The sequence below is a fragment of the Suncus etruscus genome, chromosome 4, assembly GCF_024139225.1.
Source record: "Suncus etruscus isolate mSunEtr1 chromosome 4, mSunEtr1.pri.cur, whole genome shotgun sequence".
Taxonomy (NCBI): Eukaryota; Metazoa; Chordata; class Mammalia; order Eulipotyphla; family Soricidae; genus Suncus; species Suncus etruscus.
In genome coordinates this window covers 73,441,049-73,448,537 of record NC_064851.1, presented here as the reverse complement: position 1 = coordinate 73,448,537, position 7,489 = coordinate 73,441,049, and the positions used below count along the sequence as shown (strand labels likewise).

At 37.3% G+C, this 7,489-nt stretch overlaps 1 non-coding gene across 1 annotated transcript; it reads left to right on the top strand.

Moving 5' to 3' along the window:
* The first annotated feature begins 1,297 nt into the window (after positions 1 to 1,297).
* Positions 1,298 to 1,401, top strand: LOC126007616 (U6 spliceosomal RNA). The gene has a single exon (XR_007495142.1). It is a non-coding gene; the product is annotated as a U6 spliceosomal RNA (small nuclear RNA).
* Positions 1,402 to 7,489: the final 6,088 nt, after the last annotated feature.

Sequence of the window (7,489 nt, the reverse complement as noted above, 5' to 3'; positions counted from 1 at the left end):
ATACACAGATACAAGGTTCCCAATTAATGTTGCAATTTTACCTCTGCCTAAAATAGAAAAGGAGGGGAAAAATCCCCACTAAGTTTGGGGGAGGGTAACAAGGACCTTATGAGAGGTGATAATAAAAATCATTTTTATTTTATCTTCAGGTTTCGCAAGAGACCTTATCCAGGAATCATTTATTTTGCTTTTCTTTTCTTTTTCAAAGAACATTTATTTTTCAAAGACTTGCAATGATTAGAAAAATATATTTTAACTCAGCTGAAACAAGACTAAGGCCATTGAACTCCTGGGAAAATGGTAGCCAATGGTGTGCTCACAATGATTCAAAGGTAGATAGACGAGCATTTTAACAGATGCACACACTATAAAATGCACTACATATTTCTTATCTACTTCTCTGTGGTTAGGTATTTGTGTTGTTTCTAGACCTTGGGTATTAAGCATAGTTCAATAGTGAATATATATATATATATGTGCATATATAAATTCAATATATATTGCAGTTATCACATTTTAAAAGGAAAAGTATTAGGAGCAAACAAAGAGCTTTATTTGAAAGTTGGCATAGTTGCATTAAGATGTTGATAAACCAGTGCCTACAGTACCTTAGGAAATAGGGCAATGTAAAGCAGGAATTAGGTGGATTAGATAAAAGAGAATCTTATTATTTCAAGTGAAAATAACATACTTGTTTAAGGAAAGTTTATAGATTTGTTATCTCCTGGAATATAAAACCAGGATTTACTGTGGTCTCAAAAAATATCAGAAAGATTTGAATAATTTTCTCTTTCATGCTCATATTTTCATGTATGCTTTCATATTTCTTTTTCCATGTTTTTCTTATAAAAGACACTCATCAATGATTAGGAGCTACTCGAAGCACAGTGCTCAGGCCAACTTATGTTCATGCTGGGTCATTAACTTTTGGGTATTAGCCCAGGCCACCTACATTCAAAGCTTGTACTCTAGCCTTGCGCTATCTCTTCTGTTCTATTTTTCTTACCGGTAGTCATTTTTCTCCTGTGAAATGGTAAATAACATCTCTGAAAACAATATAACAAAAAAAGTGGTCATTTCTATTGGAGAATGGTGGGTTTCACTTTTTCATGGTATCTTTAAAATAAGATTTGGGGTATATGAATAAAATATTGTCTTTATGGTATAGATTCTAAAATTTGTGTAAGTAAATATATTTTCATCTCATATTATTTAAATAAATATATATATAGCACTAATCTTAGTCAAAAATGAGACTATTAATTGTCTTGGTTTGAAATTGAAATGTATTCCTCTAGTGCTCACTTAGGCACCACATACACTAAATTTGGAACAATACAGAGATTAGCATGGCCACTGTACAAAGATGACATATAAATTCGTATTCCTCTATTTCCTTTAAACTATTTAAGAAGCTTTGGAATTCATATTTCTTCCAATTTCTTTTTTTTTTGTTTATTTTTTTGGGGGGGTGGTCACATCTGGTGAAGCTCAGGGGTTGTTTCTAGCTATGTGCACAGAAATCACTCCTGGCTTGGGAGACCATAACGGACGCTGGGGATCGAACCCAGATCCATCCTGGGGTAGCCATATGCAAGGCGAATGCCATACCACTGTGCTATTGCTCTGGCCCTTTCCTCTAATTTCTAAGAGAAAAATTTTTTTTGATAATCAATAATGGGAGCACTACTGGGAAGATACTGTCTTCTGTTATCCTTGTTTAGGCAAAGGTGTAATTTGATCATTTGATTGATAATGTTGGGACGAAAGACTGTTCCCTCTATTTTAATTTTTTATTATTAAATATTTAAACTTTATTTTAAACACCTATGGCTTACTATTTATGACATTCAATATTCCATCATAAATGTAAAATTTCCTCCAAACTTTTCATCAGTTTCCCAATCTCCCAAAAGCCTGCCCCTTGACAGGTAGTAATAACTTATTTAATATTTTGTGTATTATTACTGTGAAATCATAATTTAAATTATGGAATGTTATTACAGTTCAAAAATTTGAGGATATGTAGTGTTGGACTGAAGAGTTCATATGGTGACAGCATTGGTTCATAGGGGACCTTTGAAGACCCCTGCAAGGTCAGTATATCCTTGAGTTTTTTCTGCTAATTAGGCCTCTCTTTATTTTTTCTTTGAAAGTTACATGAGACTATGGCATTGGCCAGTTGCACAGACATAGTAGAAAGCTCTGGGTGAAGGATGTAGTTGACAGATCTGGGATGTCTGGGACAAAAGGCAGGGGTTGGAGAGGGGAAAGGTGACCCTGCCTGACTCCAAAACTCCTTGGAGTTGTCAGCTGGAAAACCAGCATACCTGGGGTGTTTAGTGGGTTGGTGGTGAAGCTGGGCCATTGTCATGGAAATAGTTGTAAGATTGATCTGTCTGTGCAGCTCAGATCTTCAACAGGGATTTGTTTTCTAATGTTTTCAGGACAACAAACTTTTCTTGCTCTAGTTCCCCAATCAGTAACCCTTAGTAACTCTCCAAGGTAATCAAGAGCAGCTTTATTCAACCAGTTGGCTATACCACACTCAGATCCACGTCAATCCAAAGAGATATAGTTTAAAACTTTATAAATGGAAAATAACAGCATGAGACTAAGGACAAATGATAGAATTGGAGAGAATACAGGAAGGAAACAAGTTTGAAAGATGTCAGGATTTTGTCAAGTTTGAAAAACATTAACCTAGTGAGAATATAAGGTCATGGTTTTCTTGCCACATTTTAGGAACATCAAAGATGAAAATTCTCCTTTCAGTAAAAATATATACTTAGCTTAAGGATGCATTTTATTTCAACTTTGTTCATATTAAAATTATTAGGGGGACAGAAAAATAGTACAGACATTAAGGCTTTTATCTTGCATGTGGCCAAACTGGTTCTATCTGTCAGGAGTAATCCCAAAGCATAGATCCAGGATTAAAACCTGTGCATAGCTGCGTGTGATCACAAAGACAAAATAAAATTTAAAAAATAAATAAAATGTTCATTGTTAAATTGTATTTTATTTAATTTTTAATAATATTTTATTTAAACACCTTGATTACAAACATGATAGTGGTTGGGCTTCAGTCATGTAAAGTACACACCCCCACCATCAACAGTGCAACATTCCCATAACCAGTATCCCAAATTTCCCTCCTCCCCACCCAATCCCCGCCTGTACTCTAGATAGGCTTTCTATATACCTCATACATTCTCGTTGTTAGGATAGTTCTCAATGTAGTTATTTATCTAACTAAACTCATCAAGTTTTGTGGTGAGCTTCATGTTGTGAGCTGGAACTTTCAGCCCTCTTCTCTCTTGTCTCTGAAAATTATAATTGCAAGAATGTCTTTCATTTTTCTTAAAACCCATAGATGAGTGAGACCATTCTCCAACTTTCTCTCTCTGACTTATTTCACTCAGCATAATAGATTCCATGTACATCCATGTATAGGAAAATTTCATGACTTCATCTCTCCTGACAGCTGCATAATATTCCACTGTGTATGTGTACCACAGTTTCTTTAGCCATTCATTTGTTGAAGGGCATCTTGGTTGTTTCCAGAGTCTTGCTATGGTAAAGAGTGCTGCAATGAATATAGGTGTAAGGAAGGGATTTTTGTATTGTATTTTTGTGTTCATAGGGTATATTATAGGAGTGGTATAGATGGATCATATGGGAACTCAATTTCCAGTTTTTGGAGGAATTTCCATATTGCTTTCCATAAAGGTTGGATTAGATGGCATTCCCACCAGCAGTGGATAAAAGTTTCTTTCTCTCCACATCCCTACCAACACTGCTTGTTCTCTTTCTTTGTGATGTGTGCCAATCTCTGTGATGTGAGGTGGTACCTCATAGTTGTTTTAATTTGAAAATCTCTGATGATTAGTGATGTGGAACATTTTTCATGTGCCTTTTGGCCATTTGTTTGAAAACTCACTTAAGGGGCCAGAGAGATAACATGGAGGTAAGGCGTTTCCCTTGCATACAGAATGATGGTGGTTTGAATTTCAGCATTACATATGGTCCCCTGTGCCTTTCAGGAGCAGTTTCTGAGCATAGAGCCAGGACTAACCACTGAAATCTGCTAGGTATGACCCCAAAACAAAACTAAACTAAAAAGAAAACTCAGTATAATTTTGATGGAAGCTAGGCTGGATTAATACAATTTGTGTATTGTTTTGATCCTTCCAAAGCCACTCACAATGCGAGACAAAAACATTGATTAAGAGTTTCAGAAAGCGATTCTGAAGCTACTCAGTGAGCTAGTGAGTGAGTAAGAAATGGCTGACTGTGGGGATTGCCAGGTGGAGTGCTGATTGCTTTACCTGCGGAGTTTCTGCCCTGCTGCGCTTTTTCTGAGAAAACTGAGGACCTGAAGGGAGCCCTGTCCTATGCTTCTCTGTCTTTTCTAAATTCTTGAAGTTCTCCTCAGATCCCTGGGAAGTGAACCCCCAAAAAACTGCATTCTGAAGCTACCCAGTGAGCGAGTGAGTAAGAAATGGTTGACTGTGGGGATTGCCAGGTGAAGTGCTGATTGCTCTACCTGCGGAGTCTTCGCCCTGCTGTGCTTCTTCTGAGGAAACAGAGGACTTAAGGGAGCCCTGTCCTGTGCTTCTCTGTATTTTATGAATCCTTGAAGCTCTCCTCAGAGCCCTGGAAAGCAAACCCCCAAAAAACTGCATTCTGAAGATGCCGAGTGAGTGACCAAGTGAGTAAGAATTGGCTGACTTTACAAGCCCAGAAAGGGGAAGCCGCTGAACTCTGCTGGAACTCAGATGCCAGTACACCTATCTGCCTGTCTTTTGTGCTGTGCTCCATTTTTGACCTGATTTCATCCTGTGTGTGGCTCATCTGCAGACAGCTCACCTTCCCTGGAGCCTTCCCTGGAGGTGAGTTTACAAGCCCAGAAAGGGTGGAGCCAGAGGAGCACAGCTGCTCCGCTTTGCTTCTTGGCACTGCACATCATTTAGACAATGAATACAACCACAACACATAGAAAAACCCACAATACAAGTGTGACAATGGGAAAACAACGCAGGCCAGCACCAAACATAGAGAATGATGATGACAACTCTGATGACTTAAACATGACCAACCAACTAGTCAGTCTCTCAGATAAGGAGTTTAGAGTCGCAATATGGAAGATGTTCAAAGAACTCAAAGAAAGTATAGAAGAGAACACTAATAAGAATCAAGAGAATATGAAGATAGAAATCAGAAAACTCCAAACTGAAATTTCAGGTCAAATGACAGGTCTGAAAAACTCAGTAGATGAATTGAAGAAAAACATGGTTGAATTTTCCCATGAGTTAACAGCAGCTGAGGATAGAATTAGTACTCTGGAAGATGAGATGAGTAACAACTCCATAGAGCAGAAGAAATTGGAAAAAAGCCTTAATGCAAATGATCAAACAATGGAAAAATTACTCAAAGAATGAGAACAGATGAAAATAGAAGTCTATGATAAGCTCAACAGACACAACTTAAGAATCTTTGGAGTCCCAGAGACCCAGGAAGAAAATCTCTAGGAAGAATCAATAGTCAAGAACATCATTAAAGAGAAACTAGCAGAGCAAATGAATATATGCGATCAAATCCTGCATGCCCGAAGAATACCAACTAAAAGAAACCTCAGAAAAAACACCCCAAGACACATCCTAGTCACAATGATGAATCCCACAGATAAAGACAGAATTCTGAAAGCAGCAAGATCGAAAAGAGAAATTACATTCTAGGGAATATCATTGAGATTTACTGCAGACCTGTCACTGGAAACACTCAAGGCCAGAAGGCAGTGGTGGGACATAGTGACAAAACTCAATGAAATAAATGCTTTGCCTAGAATACTGCACCCAGCAAAACTTACTTTCAGGTTTGAAGGAACAATACATGGTTTCACAGACAAAAAACAGCTCAGAAACTTTACAGACTCAAAACAATTCCTAAAAGAAAAACTGAATGGCCTACTTTAAGACAAGACTGACCAAAAGACACAACAAACTCTGATATAAAGATGGTACCAACTCCCAGGACAATTCTTTCTCTCAATGTCAATGGACTAAATGCACCAGTTAAGAGACACAGAGTGGCTAAATGGATCACAAAACTCAATCCAACCTTCTGCTGCCTACAAGAAATGCACCTGAATAGTCAGAACAAACATAGACTCAAAATAAGATGCTGAAGGAAAATTATCCAAGCAAACAACACCCATAAAAAAGCTGGATTGGCCATACTAAATATCAGATGATGCAAACTTTATACTTAGGAAAGTTGTAAGGGACAAAGATGGACATTTTGTATTAATCAAGGGATACGTACAGCAGGAAGAAATCACTCTCCTAAACATATAAGCACTGAATAAGGGACCAGCAAATATTTAATAAAATTGTTGACAAATCTGAAAAATAATATCAATAACAACACAATAATTATGAGGGAGACCTCAACATGGCATTGTCAACACTTGACAGGTCAACTAGACTGAAACCCAACAAGAATATACTAGACCGTAAAAGAGAAATGTATGAAAGAGGCCTAGTAGATATATACAGGACACTCCAATCCCAGAAGCCTGGATACACATTCTTCTCTAATGTACATGGGACATTCTTCAGGATAGACTACATGCTAGCACATGAAACATACCTCCATAATATCAAGAGGATAGACATTTTGCATGCTACCTTTGCTGACCACAAGGCCCTGAAATTATATGTGAACTACAAAGGGACAGAGAAGAAAAACTTTAATACCTGGAAGTTAAACAGCCTAATCCTGAATAACTAGTGGGTCCTAGATGAAATCAACGAGGAAATCAAAACCTTCCTAGAAACAAATGATAATGGAGGCACAAACTATCAGAACCTATGGGACACAGCATAAGCGGTACTGAGAGGAAAATTTATAGCTTTGCAAGCACACATCAGGAAAGAAGAAGGGGCATACCTGAATAGCTTAATGACGCAGCTCATAGAATTAGAAAGTATTCAACAAAAGGACCCAAAAATAGGGAGAGAGAAGGAAATAACAAAGCTGAGAGGAGAAATCAATGAAGTGAAAACCCGCAAAACAATCCAAAAGATCAACGAAAGCAAAAGTTGGTTCTTTGAAAAAATAAACAAGATTTATAGACCACTGGCAAAACTAACAAAGAAAGAGACAGAGAGAGAAACTTGATAACTCGTATTAGGAATGAAAAAGGAGAGATCACTACTGATATGGTAGAGATCCAAAGGGTAATCAGAAACTACTTTGAGAAACTCTATGCCACTAATAATGAAAGCCTGGAAGAAATGGATAAATTTTTGAACTCTTATAATCTTCCATGGTTGAATGAAGAGGATGTAGCATATCTAAACACACCCATCACTATTGAGCAAATTAAGACAGTAATCAAATGTCTGCCCCAAAACAAAAGTCCAGGCCCAGATGGATTTACTAATGAATTCTTTTAAACATTTCAAGAGGAACTTCTACCAAT